Source organism: Pseudopodoces humilis, chromosome 4, assembly GCF_049639895.1.
Source record: "Pseudopodoces humilis isolate 2021_Gansu_Grassland_sample_001 chromosome 4, ASM4963989v1, whole genome shotgun sequence".
In the NCBI taxonomy this organism is placed as follows: Eukaryota; Metazoa; Chordata; class Aves; order Passeriformes; family Paridae; genus Pseudopodoces; species Pseudopodoces humilis.
This window is the reverse complement of record NC_142203.1, coordinates 49,885,168-49,904,105: the sequence shown is the minus strand read 5'-3', so window position 1 is coordinate 49,904,105 and position 18,938 is coordinate 49,885,168. Positions and strand designations below refer to the sequence as shown.

The window sequence follows — 18,938 nt, the reverse complement described above, 5'->3', positions numbered from 1 at the left end:
GTTTGCTAAGTTGTCTGTCTTTTCAGTTTTGTCTTTGTAACCTGAACATTTTAGTTGACTTAAGAACATCACTGTTACTGTCAAGACTACTATGATAATTATACCATTTATTTGGAACAGATGTATGCTATCTAGACTTGATGATAACAGCTACACATCATTTGACATCTGCAATGGTGTGTTTCTTTCACACAAAAAACCAGAAGGTTAAAAAAACCCTTATGTAATTTTTAGCTCACTTAATAGTGCTGGAACTAATGAAATTGGTAATCTAAACTTCATCACAGACAGAAATGAAATAATTTGCAGTGCAGAAGTAAGAAAAAATTGGCAGTTTTTCTTTGTGGCACTCACTACCTTTAGTGATTACATGAAAATGACTTTTCTAGAACCTTTTTCTAGATTTATTTCCTTGTATATTCTAGGATTTATATAAATTTTTAACTTGTTTTAGTTAAAAGTTAGAAGTTACTCTTTGAGTGTTGCCTGTTTGCAGATAATCCTGTATTTTAAAGTTCAGTTGTCACATAAATAGTCTGATCAATAATTTATATTTACGATGGATTAGTTAAAATTACTGACTTGAGAGCCGTTACACAAGAAGACACTGAAGATTATCAACTCTGAAAGCAACTTGCCTGCTCTTGAGTGATAAAGAAATGAAATACCAGGGAGAGCTGGCTCTCTTGTCTTCTACCAAAAGGAAAAAAACCCAAACCTCTCAAAGGGGCAGAAAAAGTTCCTTTGAGGAGTCCAGCTGCTAGGAAGCAAAAGAGGAAATAGGAAATAGAGAATTCCCTTAATAAACGAAGGAGAAGGAACTTAGAGTAGGGAACTTTTACAAAATACAGAATAGAGCAAGGATATATAAAGTGAAAAGAAGTAAAGCCGGTTTCTTTTGCTTCTCCTTTTTTTCCTTTTGTCTTTGTCAGGGCAGAGAAAGTATAAAAGAGTATAAAAGTATGTTTTAAAAGTTATTTACTTATATTTAAAAGTATCTCAGCATAAAAGAGAAGAGAGGAACAAAAACAGAAAAAAATGGGAAGGGAATTTAGCTGCTAGCATAATTATAGTATTGCTGGACTGAAGGCTCAGCTTGAGAAATATTTAGAGGTTTTGCAGGACCAGTACAAGCAATATATTTGCATTTGTGTGGTAAGGGGAAAAGTATTTAACCACTTGCCCAAGGCAAGCTACTGCATTGAAAAAGGGCCAGTAAGGGGGCCCTCAGTAGCTGAGCAAAGGCAGCACAGAAAGGACTGACTAGAGAGCAGCTATAGCTCTAGGAAGGCAGTTGGACTACCTATGGGACTGCTGTGGATTCGTAAAAGGGATAAGATGTAATGATAAATTAATCTGGTTTGGTCATAGTGAAAACCAGCCTTGTTTTAATAACATGTCCATTCACCAGGATGTGGGCTCTGGTGTGTGAAGCCTTCGACTTCCTAGCTGGTACCTCCTGTATTAGTGAATTGACAGACGTTTCCTACCCAGTCTACCAGCTAGTCACAAGCACATAAAAAGAGAGTGAAAAGGAAGACAGCCATACAGGTATTTCTGTGTTGTTTGGTTATAGAGTAGAATTGCTAATATGGTGAGGTAGACAGCATTAACAGGATGGGGTTTGGTACAGCTGGGATGAGAAGGTATGTGGAAGCTTACTGTTACTCTTACCAGCACCTCCTACAAACAAGAGCATTGAGGTGCTCGAGCAGAAAACACTGAGGAGAGGGGTTAAAAGTTAGAAGTACTGTCACTTTCTTCTATTTCAAAGGCCCAGCAGACACATTCTTGAAGGGCTCCATGAGATAGGGTTTTCAGTGCTGCAGTGATCCTCTTTTGACTGAGTTAAAGGACAACGGAATTAACTGGAGTTGAGTACCATAGATGAAGAATGCCAGTAGGTTTTTATTTGTAATTGTTTTATTCCTAGTACTTCTGCTGCAGTGAGAAGGGGTAGGCATTAGACTGACAACATCAGTGCACCTAGTTAGTCAGTATTGTTACAGTATTCAAAGTAATTCAAAGAAAAACTATTTTAGTGATACAACATATAGGTGGCTTTTATCAAGGCAAGTAGTCTTGTTTGATTGCAGTCAGGACAAAATAAGGTCCCTAAAACACTAAGAATAAAAGAATAATCATAACTGCAATGTGCTTACAGCCATTAAGGTGGCTTTTAAGGAAATGTTTTGAAGTGCTTTTAAAGAGGATCTGCATCTGGATCACATTTTTTTTGTTACTGTGTATTTAAAAATAACCAGACACCTATAAGCAAAAGATTCACTATTATCACTATAAACCTGGTTTCTGCTCTTTTGGGATTCAAGTTGAAATTTACATTAGATTAATATGCATAAATTAAGTCAACAATCAACCATGTTAAACTCCCTAATATTACTGAGCTGCAACTTGTGAAATTTGATTTATTTTTTTTTCTTTGAGGATTCATTCTATGAGCCCTCACTTGGACCCTCAGTCAAAGCCTTGTAAAATCAGCAAAATTTATTTGAATTTATTTGAATTGAACCATTTTCGTTTTGAGGTATGTGGACATGATACAAATTTGAGAAACATGTGACTCAGTAGCTTAGTAAGTCGAAGCAGGTTTTATGTGTATTACCTCTTTATTTAGATTAATTTCTGAGTTATTGCTGAGGTAAGTAGGTTACTAAAAAGTTCTACATAAAATATCAGATGGAGCATTTTGGAGGCCACCACCACATAGCACCCATTGGATTTGTTACTTTGACAATATTTCTGTGTAGAGGTCCTGTTTATTGTTAAAACCTTGAAGTTCTCGTTCTGAGATTAACAAGCTTCTATGTCCCAGAACTTTTGCAATGTAAACTAAATGTTGAGAAGAAGTATGGGAAAACTCCCATATTCATTTCCACTTGAAACTTCTAAAGATAACAGAGGAGTAGGGGCTGGAGGACAGACAGCGGACAGCATGAAAGAGATTATGGTCCTTGCTTGTATTCACTGGCAGACTGGATTGCAGAGACATACTTTGTAGCAAGGGAAGAAAAACCTTTAATCTCCAAACATTTTGCAATTAGTAACATCTCTTCCATGCTAAAATGGGTTCTCTGTATTTCCTTTTTGTCTAATTGACATTACTTGCTTGTCAATAACTTGCTGTTAATTGACATCCCACAATGTATGCTTAAATGTTAAAAAAAAAAGAAAAAAAAGAAAAAGTGGTTTAAAATCCCTTTTTATCTTTATGTAGAATCCAGAAAGAGACTGTTTACTTCCTGGAATCGGTTGGAATCAGTGTGTTAGGTTTTTTTCCCCATTTACAGATGGAGTTTGTAGGTCATTGATGTTACTTGGAGTAAAATATTGCTTTTTCTCATGTAGTCTAGCAAAGTCAGTTGTAGAGTATAATGAAACATCCTTGATATTTGACGAAAGGGGTTCTCTGGTTTTAAAGTTTGGTCTACCCTGCTTGGAAAAAAATCATATTTGCTCAAAAAAACTTTAAAACTGAACCAGCTACTTTATGTTTGTTTTTGTTGCACAGCAAAGTTCCTATATAAAAGTAGAATTTTGGGTTACTGTTCCTTCTCTCATATGCATATCTTGCAATTGTTTTGCAGACTTTTGCAAGTTAGAAGCTGTTCCAGCAAGCTTAGTGATTGTGTCAAACATGTACAACTTCAACAGAGACAGCAAATGTTTATGAATGATAGCTTTATTCTTTGATGTAGTCCTGAATTTTTGCAGTTGTTAAGCGTTTTTATGTTTGTAATTTGTTGTCTAGATAGTCTTTAAATTAGAAAAATCCTAAATAGATGCAGATACCATAAAATTGTACTTCTTTTTTCTTTTTTTGGATTTTAGCCAGGTTGTACGTAAGGTCTCCACCCATAATGACTAAGTCCTTTATATATTTGAAGTATATAAGTGAAATTGAATATACGTAATGTTTATTATATGTGTGTATGTGTAAAGAACACATAATCTGATCCATATATATAGGTACTGCTTATAAGGTGTGTTTACTTACTGCTCAATTACATTGAAAATTTGTATTCAATTCAGCTCTCACTATACCAAGAGTTACTGCAATTACTACTTTTCAGGGCATGCTCAATCATTTCCTAAGTGTAGCCTGCATTTTTCTTGAGTATCTACCATAATATTGATATCACTAAAATGTATTTATTTTAAAAGAAAGTTCTATTTGAAAGGCTTCTATCTAATCTTGTCTGATTGTGCATTCCAGTTTGAAGGTTCTTAATACTAGATCCTTTCAACATTGACATGCTGGAAACAGTTCAGTGAAGTACCGCCAAAGATGAATATGGCTGGAGTACATGATGTACTGTGGGCTGAGGGAATTGTGTATTTTCATTTGGAGAAGTCTAAGGAGACATTTGTTTGTTGTCATCAGCTACCTGATGGGAGGCTATATAAAAATATGCAGCTGGACTTTTTTTGAAGGTACAGGGTGTTTGCATGAGAGAAAACAAACACAAGGAGCATGGGAAATTTTTGTTAGGTATTAAGGAAAACTTTTTCAGCAGGAGGACGGTCAAACACTGAACAGGCTGTTCAGCGAGGTTGTGAAATAACCACCTCTGAACATGGTAAAAATTTTGCTAGACAGGCTTTGAGTCTGGTATAATTTGACCCTACTTTGAGCAGGGGTAATAGACCAAATAGCCACCATAAGTCACTTACAACTATATTAATCTATGATTTATTATTATTATTTTTAGTATTAAACTGTTCCTTTTTTCACTTTTACAAGCAATAATTGTGACTTTCAGTTTCGTTGCTACATAAAAATAGTGTATTGTTTCACACCAAAGAAAATATTTGCTTAAATTGCACCTGTATATGAATAATTGTAACACATGAGTAAATAATACTGCTTGGTTTTGATTCCCTTTGATTATTACTTTCAGATTCTAATTAGTGTGTCTGACAACCTTTCTAAAGTGTGGGTTTTTTCTTGTTTCTCAAAGTGGAATGCAATGGGATATTAAGTCTAAATCCCTGCAAATGTCTGCTGAACCTGTATGGATATTTGTGGTTAAATGAAATGCCTCACTATGTAGAAAGTATGCTTGTGGCCTTTTTTCTGTATGAAACCTTTTATTTTCAGATTTTCCATGAGTATCTTTCTAAGAAAATGGAAGTTTCCAGCCACAAACCAGCTTTTTCTTAACTCTGCTGTGTTTTCTGCAGATTTAGAGAAACTTCTATTTTCTGTGGTGCATTTTCAAGTAAGGTACATTTTCAAGTTGCTATATGGCAGTTAGAGTGGAGCATGTCCCCATACATGTCTCTGCATCTGTGCTAATAATCCTCTGTTTTTGGAGTGAAAAAAATGCAGAAAACTTAAGCAAATGCTGAAAACTTTTTAATAGTACTAGCAGAAATTTGCTTACTGAATGTTGTCCCAGTACAAAGACAAGTGCTGAACAAGTAGGGAGCAATTAGGAATACCACGTGAAAGGGTGAATAAGACTTTAGCTTTCCAGAATTTCACAGACTAAAGTTAATGTGAAACTGTAATCAAAAACTAGACTGCACTAACCTTCATATTTAATAAAGACTTTTTTTCCCTTAGTAAATTTGGTACTAGAGTTAGTTAATAGTTAAATAATTACCGTAATCTTAGGTTTTGGTGGTGTTAGAATAGCAGTGTGGCTGGTTTTGTAGGCATTCAAAATTAGTTGAGCTGCTTGTTAAGCTTTGAACATAGCTCTCTTACAGATAAATTTTCAAGTAAATGCCCTTGGTTCACTGTACTTTTATTTCTTTGGCATGTTTATAGAATAGGTGTCTTTCACAGTTTCTTTGGTTTTTAATGGGGTTTAAATGGTTAAATGTATCTGTTTATGTACCGAAAGATAGCATGTAGAAGAGTTAATTGGAAAGCTGAGAATGGAACTGAGGTTTGTTTTGACTTCATAAATTACATGGTGATCCCTCACGCATTCAAAAGACTTAGCTTGAATTTGCAGTAATGTTAACACTTGCCTCCCCCACTCCCACAGCTTTGCCAGCAGCTCATGTATTTCAGTAGTGTAAATTGTATTGATGTTTTTAGAAGTACCACTTTAATATAAGAACTTCTTCAGAACTGTTCATAACTGCATTCTTCTCATGTGTTTGCCAGGAGGCCTACCAATTTTGTCTGAGCATTGAACTAATGTGTTTGTGTGGGTTCCATTCTCTTGTGTCTGCCAATTCATGTGTGTGCCATATCAGCACCCCTTATATCTTACACTGTTAATTAAAGGCTGCCCCTACTGCTGTTCCAGAATGTCTGTGTTGACTGGTGCCCCATTTGAGATGCAAGCTTTCCAGTTCATGCAGCTCTCTCTGCTGGTCAGCCTGTATAATCAGTTATGCCTCAACAGAAGCACTGCCAGGATTTTTCCTTTAGTGTAGGTCTTTTCCTACTTAAGGGTCAGGAGGCTTCATTGGAGAAGGTCAGTTGCATTCCTCCTCAAGTCTCTTAAAGATCTCTAGATAATTAACTTAGGTAGTTCTGCCTCACCCATGTTCTGTTCCAGTGTGAGTCATTGTCCTTGCCAAATGGATTTGCAGTCTTGCCTGATTTTTCTGCTGTATTCTGTGTCTTTCCTGGGAGCGAAAAATTCCTTTCTTGCCCTGTTTACCCAGTTATTTTAGTATGGAGCTGCTATTTTATAAAGACTTGTTTGTCTTAGGTCATGCAATGACTGCTTATGCATGTTTTTTTTCTTGTCTGAAAATACCTATCTGGTGCACTGCTTTGAGTTTGATTTAATTCCTTGGAAGTTGACTTAATGAGTGGCTGATTATGCTTCTCTGTCTCTTATGTTAGTAATTTACTCTGATTACCTTCCCCTTTTGGGTCACAAAAGAAGAGTGCTAGTCAGTAGAATGGGAGAAAGAAAACTGTAGAAAGTGACAGGAAAAGATGGAGAAAGGAACACTGGAAGAAACAGAAGAAATTACATGGAAATGAGGTTTGAGTGTTCTTAAGGTTAAGCATTTTGTAGAAAAAAAGTCATAATTTTTAACTTAATTTAACTTAATTCTAGGACCTTATCTTCTGGTCTTACGGTTTTCATATCTGGAGGGACAAGCACCTCTGTAATTTTTCATAGAGTCATAGAATCACTAAGACTGGAAAAGACCTCTGAGGCTGAGTCCAACCATTAACCTAGTAGCACTGTGTTCACCACTAAATGACGTCTCTATGTGCCACATCCACATGCCTTTTGAACACTTTCAGGGATGGTGATTCCACCATCTCCATGGGAAACCTGTTCCAATGCCTGGCTACCCTTTCAGTGAAGAAATTTTTCCCAATATCCAATCTAAATCTCCTCATGTACAGCTAAAGGCCATTTCCTCTTGTTCTGTCACTTATTACCTGGAATAAGATACCAAACCCCACCTCGTTATGACCTCATTTCAGGTAGTTGTAGAGAGGAAGGTGGTTGTTTTCAGGTGTTTCTTGTAAAGACCACAATGTTGAGGTTTTTTATTCATCTTGGCTTGAAATATTTGTGAATTTTGGATCACAGTGAAACTACCCTGGGAAAATACTGTTGTGAGCTTGTTCTGCTCCTAAGCTCTTTTCTGGGCACTTATTCTTGGCTGCCACTAGAAAAACTAGATGTGCCTTTGGTCTCATCCTGTATGTCTGTTCTGAAACAAGTGAACCAACAAATGGCCTGGAAAACACGTACTGAGAGAAATTTAACTCTCAAAAGCAAATGGCTTGTTGTAGTTTAGGTAGAGAAAAAACACAAGTAACGGAATTGTTCCATGGGCAGTTGAAAATTAGTCAGAAGTCATACAGTGCGCTAAACATTGACAGTAGCTGAGAAAACACACATACTCAAAGAGTGTTTAAAGTTGGAAGGGTCTACAGTGGGTCATCTGGTCCAACCTGTCTTCTCAAGCAGGGCCATTGTGGAGGACATGGCGTGGGATTGTGTCCTGACAGTTCTTGGATATCTCCAGTAAGGAAGACTCCACAGCCTTTCTGGACAAACACTTTCCAGTGCACAATCACCTTCACAGTAAATAAATTAATCCTTGTATCCATGTAGAACTTCTGTTGCTGTTACTGTTCATTTTCTTCTCTCATTACTGTTTCCAGTAAATTGTTCTTACCTCAACCGGTGGTTGTCACTTTGTGCCTCCAGTTCTCAATTTCATCCTATCAGAGCGGGAAGGGAAGATCAAGCAAGTGGTATTGGTTTGGGAAAGTACTGGTGGGGGCACTGAGCTGAAGACTACCATTCCTTAACCACAACAAATGTTTAGAGAAGGAAAATATTACTAAGCACATCTAGTTAGCTTTGTGTGCTTTAAGTCAAAGCCACTCCAGTATGGCTGTAAATGAATTTTCATAAATAAGTAAAAGAACCTTAATTGCTAAATTCTCTAGAGATATTTCAAAACTGGGGCTGGACTTACAGGTGTCACAATTTGTTAGAGAGCAGTTTGAGGAAAATAAGGAAGGCATGCTTCATGTAGCTGAAAGAAGCAGAAGGGGTAGACCAAGAAATATTTCATAAATAGTGAGTGTGGAGAATTAAGCTTTTCTTTTCATTGTTGGAATATAGGTGTTCCAGAAATACATACTGGTACTCCATTATAGAAGTAACAGCAGCAGCTCAGAATACTAGGATCAGGAGACATGAAAGACCAGAGACTGGTGAAGAAAGAACATAGTTAGGAATTCAGGCTTGGAATCAAGAAAGATCCCTGTTCTGAATCTCAGCGAGGAAAGGAATGCTGCTAGGCAAAGGCTGTAGTGCAAAATGCATGCAACAAAATACCTTTTTGATGATGTGTCTGTCCAAAAAATATGGCCATGTTTATTAGCTTTGTTGCCAGGTTCACATACTTAAAATTATATGATCATAAACACTAATTACTTTTTCTCATCCTGTCTATGCTAGTAAAGAATATTAGTCTGTAGAAGTCTTGTTGAAAGCTGTTGTATTGTGGTATGGGTTCAGTGGGCACTGGGCTTCAAGCAACCACTGCAAGCAAAATCCAAGTATCCAAGTATCAAGTAGTAGTAAGAAGGAACGTGGTAAGCTTTGCTCTGTCCGTTTCTTTTCCTGTTCAATAGACAGGTGAATCTGGGCAGTAGTCCATAAGAAATGTATGTCACATACTGGTACTGAAGGGAAATTAAAATTTTCAAGCTCATCACATTGAGAGTCTAGGGAAATTTAGTAATCACAAAATCATGTATGGTGAACTGTTTCTTGCTGTGATACCAATCACAAAGCAAATACTTCACTGATTGTAGAACTGCATACTAGCAATGAGGAAAACTTCTGCAGTATAGGCAAGTACTTGAAGTAGAAAAGCAGTTATCTTTGATTTTAATTCTTTTGAAAAACTGAACGAAGGAGAATTGTTTTAAAGGCAGGTACCTGTCTCTAATTTCACATAAATCCATCATATATGTTATGATAATTATATGTAAAGCAACTGAGGGAAGGAGATGTACTGCAAGTGTGTTTAATTAACTTTGATGGCTGAATAGATAAAACATGCACGAACATCCCACACACACATTGTGGGAGGATTTGTTGTGTGTTCAATGTAATACAGCCCTTTTCAAACTTAAATGAACAGGATGACTGAGAAATCACGCTGTAGAAAAACCAATATTAACTTAGCATTGACAGGTGAGAATCAGCTAATTGTGTTACTCTTGATTTTAGTGTGTCTGAACATCTAGGTTTGTTTCTCTGCAAGTCTGTGCTTCAACTTCTTCAACGTCTGTATGGGTGCACAGCTTTCAGACTCATTAGTTAGATAAAAGCTAATAATAAATATTAAATATAAATATTAAAAAGCTATATTAAAAGTCATATTAAAAGCAGGGCATGTTGGGGTGAAAGCTGTGACAAGACACAAGGAAATGACAAACTGCTTCAGAAGCTATTGGGGGCTGGCTGTCCTTCAAGACCACCAGCACTTCATTAAGGCATTGAAACTCATAGTACTGAATTTATGTTTGGCTAGAGAAGAAATTGGCTGGCATGGATATGTTTTATAAACCAATATTATAACAGCTGGCACAACTTGCTGAAGCCTCTTACCAGCCTGTAAGGCTGTGTGTTTTAAAAGCTCTGTAGAAAACTGTACTTTTCTTCAAGGAGGAAGGAAAACTGGTTTATCTGAGCAAGATGTTTGCATAGACTGCCCAATAAAAATTTGGACAGGTGTGAAATCCATACCTGTGAGTTTGTGGACTGTGTGGAACTATTTCTTCAATTCAATTTTGTATGTTCTTGTGAGAAAGCCAGATGTTTATAATTACTTATTTTGTTCATTGTCCATTCCAGGTGATAAGGAAATAACATAGTTACTTTGTTCTCTTTCCATTCTGTTTGAGAGTGGCAGATCAGACGGTACCTAGCTGGAACCATGAGGACTGGAGCTGCTTTGTTCATCTGGAGGATTGTGTTGTTACAAGTATTTACTGTTCTGGTTTCTGTCAGTAAGGCTAGTTGGCTCTGCAGCAGGTAACATTTGCCACTAGTTGAGACTAAACAATCTTTTTTCTGTCATTAGGAATACGCAAAGCATGCCATAGAGACAGGATCATAAAGATTGGCAAAGAACTTCAAGATAAGTTCAGCCTTTGAACACCACCATGCCCAATAAAACCATAGCATAAAGTACTGTCTACTCCTTTGAACTCCTCCAGGGATGGTGAATCCACCACTCCCTGAGCAGCCTATTCCAATGCTTAATCATTCTTTCAGCAAGTATTTTTTTTCATTATATCCAACCTGAACCTCTCTTTGCACAACCTGAGTCATTTCCCCTTGTTGCTTGGGAGAAGGGATTGAACAGTGCCTTGCAACAACCTCCTCTCTTGTAGCAGCTGTGGAGACTGATAAGGTCACCCCTGGCCTCCTTTTCCCCAGGCTAAACAACCTCAGCTCCCTCAGCTGCTCCTCACAGGATTTATGCTCCAGACCCTGCCCCAGCACCATTGCCCTTCTCTGGACATGCTCTGGCACCACAATGTCCTTGTCATAAGGGGGCCAATACTGACCACGGGATTCAAGGTGTGGCTTCACCAGTGCAAGGTACAGGAGGCAGTCAGTGCCCTGGTCCTGCTGGTACATGGCCTCTTGTGCCATGGTGGCTGAAGTTCATTAAGAAATACCAGTCACTTTTACTGGTATGTTTTCTCACTCCACAATGGGAAGATTAAAACAGTGATTAAAATGTGGTTTTTTTTGAACATCTGTGTTAACTCGGTCTTGCACAAGGGCTCTACTGAAAGGCTATGTTAACCTTCACCTTTTTATTTTCTTCCCCAGATTAACTCCTGGTCTCTGGGGTTTTTTCCCCCATTAAGGTATTTTTTCCTGCTTACTCTAATTTTATGTCAGTTTAAAATATGGTTCTTGTAGGTTTCATTTGTTCTAACTTCATTTTTAAAAAGGCCTGAAAATGTCAGCAGTAGGGGGGTGGCACTTTTGATGCTTAAAGGCATTAGCTGCACTTGTAGTGCTCAAAGACATGAACTACCTCCGAGGTTTCCTTCCCATGTTTAAAGAGGGAATAATGACTGAAATCTTCAGCCCTAAGTTCCAAATCAGCACGCCCTGAGGCTCAGAAAATGTTCTCTTCCTCCATCAACTTTTTCCAGCCCACTAAGAGAATAAGTAAATGCTGCTTGAAGAGTGACTGAAGAAATATTTGATAAGGCTAAAAGTAATCAGTTCTCCTTCCCTGTGGATGGGGAGGGGAGAGGAATGGAGTGCACTGAGCCACCTGTGGTGTATTTCTAACTTCAGCTGTTCTTGCTTCTTATTTCTGCTCATGTGTAGCTGTTATTTGGACACCAAGGGAATGAGAAGTCAATGAATTTCTTAACCTTAGTATAGGAATTGTTCTTCATCATATGCTCTGCAGGATCTGATTTGTTAGCCTACCAATGCTGGGCAGGCTCGACAGAACTGGAGAAAACTGGAAAAGGAGTATCTTTGGTGGGGAGTGCATGAGTTTAGTTGGATGAGTCTGGGACCTGATGAGGAGAGACCATGTTTGCCAGAAATAGGAGGGGAATGGATGAGTCCTAAGTACTCTTTTGTACAAGACAATAATGTAGAGGTGCAGGAGATTAAGTGGGAGAAATATCTGCTTTTCCTAGTTTTCTTGATTTTTGTCTTCTCATGTGGCTCAATGCGCTGTCTTCATCTTCCACCTGAATATGCTTTTACTTAGTCCTCCTGTCATGGAGTCCCCCTCCTCTGGTGCTTGTCACTGCCTCCCAGCAAATAATCCATGAGAAGATACTTTCTTCCCAAGAGTGGTTGGAACTTCTTCCCAAGTTTTCATTTGTGTTATGTTTCCAATGTTTAAAGCATAATGCACTGGAAGAACTTAATTTTGTCAGCATGCCTTCATTTCCTTCCCCTTTTTGGGTTTTTCTAGTGCGTTGTGACTGTATTTATTTTGATGACATGAAATTTAATTCACTTATTATTTGGTGGATTGCCAGACAAATATTGTTATGTGTAGTTTGGGCCTAGATGTGGGAGGACTATTTCTTGAATCTACTAGTGATCAAAGTCCTTACTAACTACCAATTAAGAAAAAAAAAAGTATTTAAAAGACTGCTTACTGATAGATGTCACAAACTGAAAGGCCATAAGGGGAGAGGGATGTCCATTTATACATGCTGGAATACCTGTTCCAAAGTGGTCTACTCAGACATTATTAATTCCTGCCTAGGATTTTTAATTGGCTTTTGTTTGCTGATTGGAACATATATTTAGAAAATCAAAGAACTACTAATATTTATAATGATTTGTACTTTGTTTAGGAATATCTTTAGGAGCTCAAAGAATGCATAAAGAGAGAAGACACCATGGTTGGTTTTAAACTTTGATTTGATTTCAGTGGGCTTCAGCAATTTGACTTGGAAATATATGTACAAAACTTTACCTTTTCAAGCAACTGGTTCAGATGGAGACTATTCTTACTAAGTATACTTTGCAAATTATGAAGAAACTGGTTAGTATGTTGGACTTGTATCCTAGACTTAGCTCCAGGTTTTCTAATTATTTGCATTTGATGAAATAAGAAGTGTCAGAGAGTCTGCAGTATCTTTCACAGACGTTTTTGGGGGAGCCTAGCTTGGTTTTTCATTACATTGTGGTCACAGCTTGCTTCTATCAACTTTGCATTAGTCACATTCTGCTTTACCTTGGGAAGTGGTTCTTGGGATCCATGCTTCTGTGCAACAGCTAGTTCCGAAACCTGGGGAGAGGTGTGAAATCTGTATTTCATCAGAGCTGAGGTGAAGCTGCAAATAACGATGCAGAATATGGTGAAAAGTTCTGTAGAAAACTGAAGTGGTTTCTGAGATGATCTAGGAAAGAGTCCTTCTTCTGCAGTTTAGAGAATGGAGTATCTTAGGTTTTGAACAGATAACCTTAGGTAGATTCAAATTTCCTATCCACGGGTGGGTGGGGAAATTGGGCTTTTAGGCAAGATTAGAACAGGATGATTGCTGAGTTGGAGTGTGGGCTTGCAGGAAGAACTGAGGTGCCTTGGTTCACATTACTGGGTGCATATATATGCAGAACTTTTGGGTGAGTTCCCACAATGCTAAACACATTGAAATATGGGTGAAAGCCCTAGACTTGAGGGCTCAGAGGCAAAGCTTTTGTTGGAGTTTGACTTATGTACTGAGAGACCTGAGTGTTCTCAGATTTTTTTTCTAGTTTTCTCTCATCAGGAAGAATTTTAGGAGTTAAATAATTGTTCACTTGCAATGTAACATTTTTATAAACTTATCAGTTATTAAATACTGTTGTGCTATAAATGCTTAATCTTTATTTTATAATGCCTTGTCTTAAAGGAACTGATAACAGCACAATCAGTAACAGCATGTTTTAAAATCCAGAAAAGAACACTGTATCTTCCTGTCTGATCTTCTATATATCATAGACCAATCAGTTACATCTGGGCTTTCTTCCTCTCTTCATCTAGTTCAGCAACATAGGATTTTCTAAAACCTGTTATGTAACAGTGCATCTACTCTCTTTGTGTTTTAAAATCAGGAAATACAGAATCTACTTCTTAACTGTTTTTTCCAGTAGTTTGACTCTTTTCTTTCTGAGAGAAAAAATGGTTTTAAAATACATATTTATTCTAAAGCTATTGTATATCCCATTTAAACAGTTTGTGTTTTTCCACTATGGTTTTTTATTTCTTGAATCTGTCAGGTAGTTTGTGTGATTTTTTTTTTTTTTTTTTTTTTTTTTTAGCCTGTTGGGGCACAATTTTCATGCTCTTGCCTTCTGCAATTTTCTTACTGTGTTTCAGGATATTGTTTCAAAAATCATGAAGAAAGGTTTGTGTCATTCTTGTTTCAGAGCCTGAGGGATAGGCAGTGTGAATATAGGCAGTTCTAGGTTTTTCTTAAATTGGAATATTTTCTTTCTCTTTAAAAGTAAAATGTACAATTGAATGCTTAATCACACTCAAAACAGAGTTCTGTAAGTACTGGATACACATGATGATAATTTGACTCTTCTGCAGTGTTTGGGGAAGCACCAGTCTCTTGTTTTTTTAAAATGTTCTCTATTTGAAACGTTACATTGTGAAGATATGTTTGTCTTAACGTTTCTTTCTCCTTGTCGCTTTTATTAAACTTCTGCAGAATCTCTGCTCGTGGTATATTTTATGAAAAACCTTTGTTTACTTTCAGAGCCCTGGGTTTTCTGGCCTGCATTTTTTTCTGACAATCTGCATTTATAGAGATAACATGATCTTGGCAAAGCATGTAGCGTAGTATCTTTGCAAAAGCTGTCTGGTATTGCAGATAGGGGACAAGTGGAGAACTCACAGGCCATTGATGTTTAAGGAAACATTAAATAAACTATCAAGCAAGTACATTTTCCTGAATTGTAAAGATAAAACATCAACATTGCTGTCATAAATTATTCATCAATATGGAGCAATAATATAGGATTTTAAAATAGAATGTGTTCTTTTGCAAAAATACTTCAGTTCTACTGAAGAGTAACAAGAAGCTGCAATATTTGTATGTTATATCTCTCTCTATAATTACAATATTTATATATTGATATAAGTATTGATCTCTATATTAATATGGTAACTGAACTCTGAATCTTTCTTTGATAGGCTTGTGAATGCATTGACATGGTCTTGACTGTAGTATTTAATCAAACTTCTACAGAAATAATTTGATTTCTTTGTGGCAGTTGCTTAAATATCTCAGATTGTTGCTTGTATGTCTCAGATGGTCTTCATTATGTTTTGCTGTCTCATATTATGTGACCAGGCCCTGACTCTTTAAGTATTTATAAAAGTAGCTAGTCATAGCCTTGCTGAAACCGTATAGGATCTAAGTTGGAGAACAGGGGGGGAAGTGTTATGGTTTGTGTTGGTTTTTCCTTTGGTTGGACTTTTGAGGGGATCTTTTGGGAGGTTTGTTTGTTTGTCTGTTTGCTTGGGTTTTGTGGGGGAGGGTGTTTTTTAAGGAAGGTTTGTAAATAATATTAGTCCTGGGTTCCCTTAGCTGATGCGTCATTGTAAAGAGCTAGCTTGGTTTCCTTTACAAGACTTTAGGCACTTTTCCAAAGACGAGGGGGAAGGAGGGCAGTGACACCCAAATCCCCTAGAAACCCCTGCACCTTGAGGGAATTTGTACAATGAATTTTGCATTGGATCTGACCTTTTGATATACAATTTCTTAACTGAAGCCAAAAAAGCAAGGTAGGCTGAAGAAAGTATTTCTGGAGAGTCCAGAGGAGACACTGGCATCTATTGCTCTTGGCTGTTTGGAAGAGTTTGCTGATTCACTCTGACTTAACTGTTATCCTGTTTACATGCTGACAGTTATTTCTGCAAAGAGCTAATTTGTTGAAGCACATGTTTCCAGATTCTGTTCAGATAGTGTAGCTGGTGTAGGAGTAGTTCCTTCATCCAGATGTTTTCACATTTTTGATTGTCTCTGTGTCAGATTTACTAGATTTGTTTTCCCACATATTTTTCACAGAAAAAATTGTTAGAGAAATCAAGGTAATGCATGTTTTATCACTCAGCCTATTATTGCAATTTTCTTGTCCAAGACCACTTCACCCTTTGCTTTGGTCATGTGATGAAAATTTGGAGAGGAAAGAAGCCAAATAACCTATGAAATTGGGAGCAGCAGGAGTGACATATTTCAAACATAACATTGTGGAGGACATAGTGGATCTTTTTGTGGTTTCTCTTTTTGTAGGCAGAAGAGCTGGTTGGAGTTATGATTATCATATTCTCCATGGTACTTTACTGTGTATGGCAGAGTGTAAAAGTGTACTTTTAATGTTTAAAGGTAGTAGATATTTAGAAGTTTGTCAAGGAGTAGTAGTTTCAGTTGTGATATTCTGGAGTTGAAACTGGAGGCACCGTTTCATTAAGAATGAAGAGCCCTAGTGATACTGTTCCATGGAATTATTTCTCACTTAAGGGACTGCGAATTTCATTAACCAGTCTTTGAGGTTTGAGTAATGGATTTTTTTTTCTTAAGATGTTTTGATTCTTGGGCTAGAATCAGGATCATTCATTACCCTCTTTTTTTTTCTTTCTTTTGTCTCTTTCTGCTTTTGTGTTACTAAATGGAATCTGTGTTGAAAGAGAAAAGCCACAAAATAAACCATGAAGGTGAAAACATATTTTTAAACATTGTTTTGATACCTTTTGCCTTTAGAATGGCTCTTCCTCTTTCTGTTTACCTCCTACTTGCCTAGAGGAGACTTAGTGATGTCACTGCCCTTTTCCCCCTGCTACATAATCTTCTGCGCCTGCTTCTCAGGAAAATTCTGTCTCTTCAGCCTTCTTGAGCTCTGCTCAGTGTAAACACATATGTCAGTTACCGTAGAGGCAGTAGTTTTACTAAGCTCTGAGGAGGGAAGTTGCCAGACTGGGGAAGTGAGATAAGAGTGCAAGAAAATGGAGATGACAGAATTCAGAAGGAAGTTCAAAAGAGTTTAACTTTTTAAAATCCAGGTCTTGGAAAAAGCTTCCTGAACAAATGCAAATAGGGCAATATACGCTAATAGCCAATGGCTATAACTGGAAAGAGTTATGACTAGTTTTCCTCAGAAACAGAAATGTTTGCTGTAAGAAACTCTTTTTCTTCTGTGAGGAAGAGAACCTTGTAATTTTTACCAGTAAATAACTCCTCTTGATTAAACTGTTGTGTTGATATTTGCTTAGAAGATAATATTTTTTTATAGACTCAGAACTCCAGAGTGCATCTGTAGTGGTAGAGGATAGAGTTTTGTCAGAGGTCTGACATCTTTCAGAAGTACCAGACTACTGCAAGTGGCAGCTTCTCTGTTGTATTTATTCCACAGTGAAGCTGCTAAAAAGAGAATGTACCTGGGAAATCCCTGCCTGCCACAGAAGGCTGGGAGAAGAGTAACTGGTTTGAAACCTTTTCCATTGTGATACAGCTGTGCCTGCCGTGCCTCTCTTCAGCACTCAATGACTGCAGCGTGAAATGTGTATGACTTCTGATAGCTTAGCGTAGCCTGAGTGGTTCTTGACAGCATCTGTAAACTGACATATGTTTTGCAACTGTTGATGCTATTCTTTGGCCCTGCAGTACTGTAGCAACAAGTGCTGGTTCATGTTTTCACAAATTGCTCTTCAGTTATGACAGCAGGAATTGCATTTGGGAAAGAATAACTAGCTTTCTTCAGAAATGTCTTCCAGCATCACCTCCTGACTGTCTCATTCTTGCACCATTTAAGAAAGTGAGGTAATTTCAGAGACTGCTTTAGTTGTTGTAATTTTTGCTTTTGTTTGCACTTCTAGTATTTATTTTAACTTGTGAGTGTAGCTGTAACTGCCTTACATATTTTCTAAACATTGTTGAGGGGTTTTGCTCCATTTTTAACAAAAATGCCTTTTAATACAAAAATACCTTTTTTTTCTGCTTTGGTGGTTTATTGAATTATTTTTTCAACATCAAAATGTTATTTTTTCATGGAAACTTTTTTTAATAATATCCTAATTGCTTCATAATGCATATTCTTTATAATTTTCCTATGTAGAAACTGGTGCTTTGATTGTTCACTGTAGAACAGTAGTTCACTATTTTTTTATAACAAGAAGCCAACCAGGCAGAATGAGACCAGTAGCAACCAATCCTGCTTTTTATTTTGAATTAATTTCTTCCATGTACACAGGAGCATTGGCAATTCCTATTTAATGTCTTTCTGAAATAAATCAAAAAAGCAATTCAGGAAGACCTGTGCTCTAGTAAGTAACTTTTGTTCCATGATCTGAGGTATAAACAGTACTCAGTTTTCAGCACAGTTAATAAAAAAAAAAAAATCTAGTATGATGTGGAATACTTGTGAAAATATCACTTAGTCCTAATTTTGGTGTTGTCATCTTTTATTGCATCACTTTAAAAGAATTTGGGAGATATGTAAAGGAATAAAGGAATAAATTGGTGATATTTTTCACATGTTTCATGAAAAGGTATTCCTGAGCCATTATTGTTACTTTTCCAATGTCTTCTGTGTATATAAAGGTGTGCAGATAATGGTGGCTCTGAATGGACTAAGGACCCTTAGATGCCATTAACTTGGGACATAATCTGTGCCAAAGGATTGGGCAACTTTCGAATTGCTTGGAATATTTCTGATGAAATAGACTTTTGCTGAAATTTATCACCATGGTGAAACTGAAATGTTTTGCAGATATGGACCAACTTTTTCCAAAGTTCTAATGGAACCTAAACAGAGCTGCTGTTGCTTCTGGGCAGGTCTTTGATTTGATAACTTACCTGGTAACTTGTCTACTTGGCAGGTTACTGTGGTGTTGAGGCTTCTACATGAGTGTGATGTTAATTTCTTTGACATGTGCCAGGTAGTTTTCTTCCTGCAATAAGTACA

At 37.1% G+C, this 18,938-nt stretch overlaps 1 protein-coding gene across 8 annotated transcripts in view; it reads left to right on the top strand.

Moving 5' to 3' along the window:
- Window positions 1-18,938, top strand: part of JAK2 (Janus kinase 2) — an 86,371-nt gene that overhangs the window by 11,835 nt on the left and 55,598 nt on the right. The window contains exon 1 of one of the 8 annotated variants that reach the window (XM_014252288.2): window positions 13,554-13,610. The exons of 4 other annotated variants lie outside the window; for them this stretch is intronic. The gene's annotated coding sequence lies outside the window, so the exon portion shown is untranslated. Of the gene's footprint in view, window positions 1-13,553; window positions 13,611-14,980; window positions 15,068-17,777; window positions 17,795-18,938 lie in introns of those variants that run through there. 3 more of the 8 variants (XM_014252284.2, XM_088054049.1, XM_014252287.2) reach the window with 3 other exon arrangements.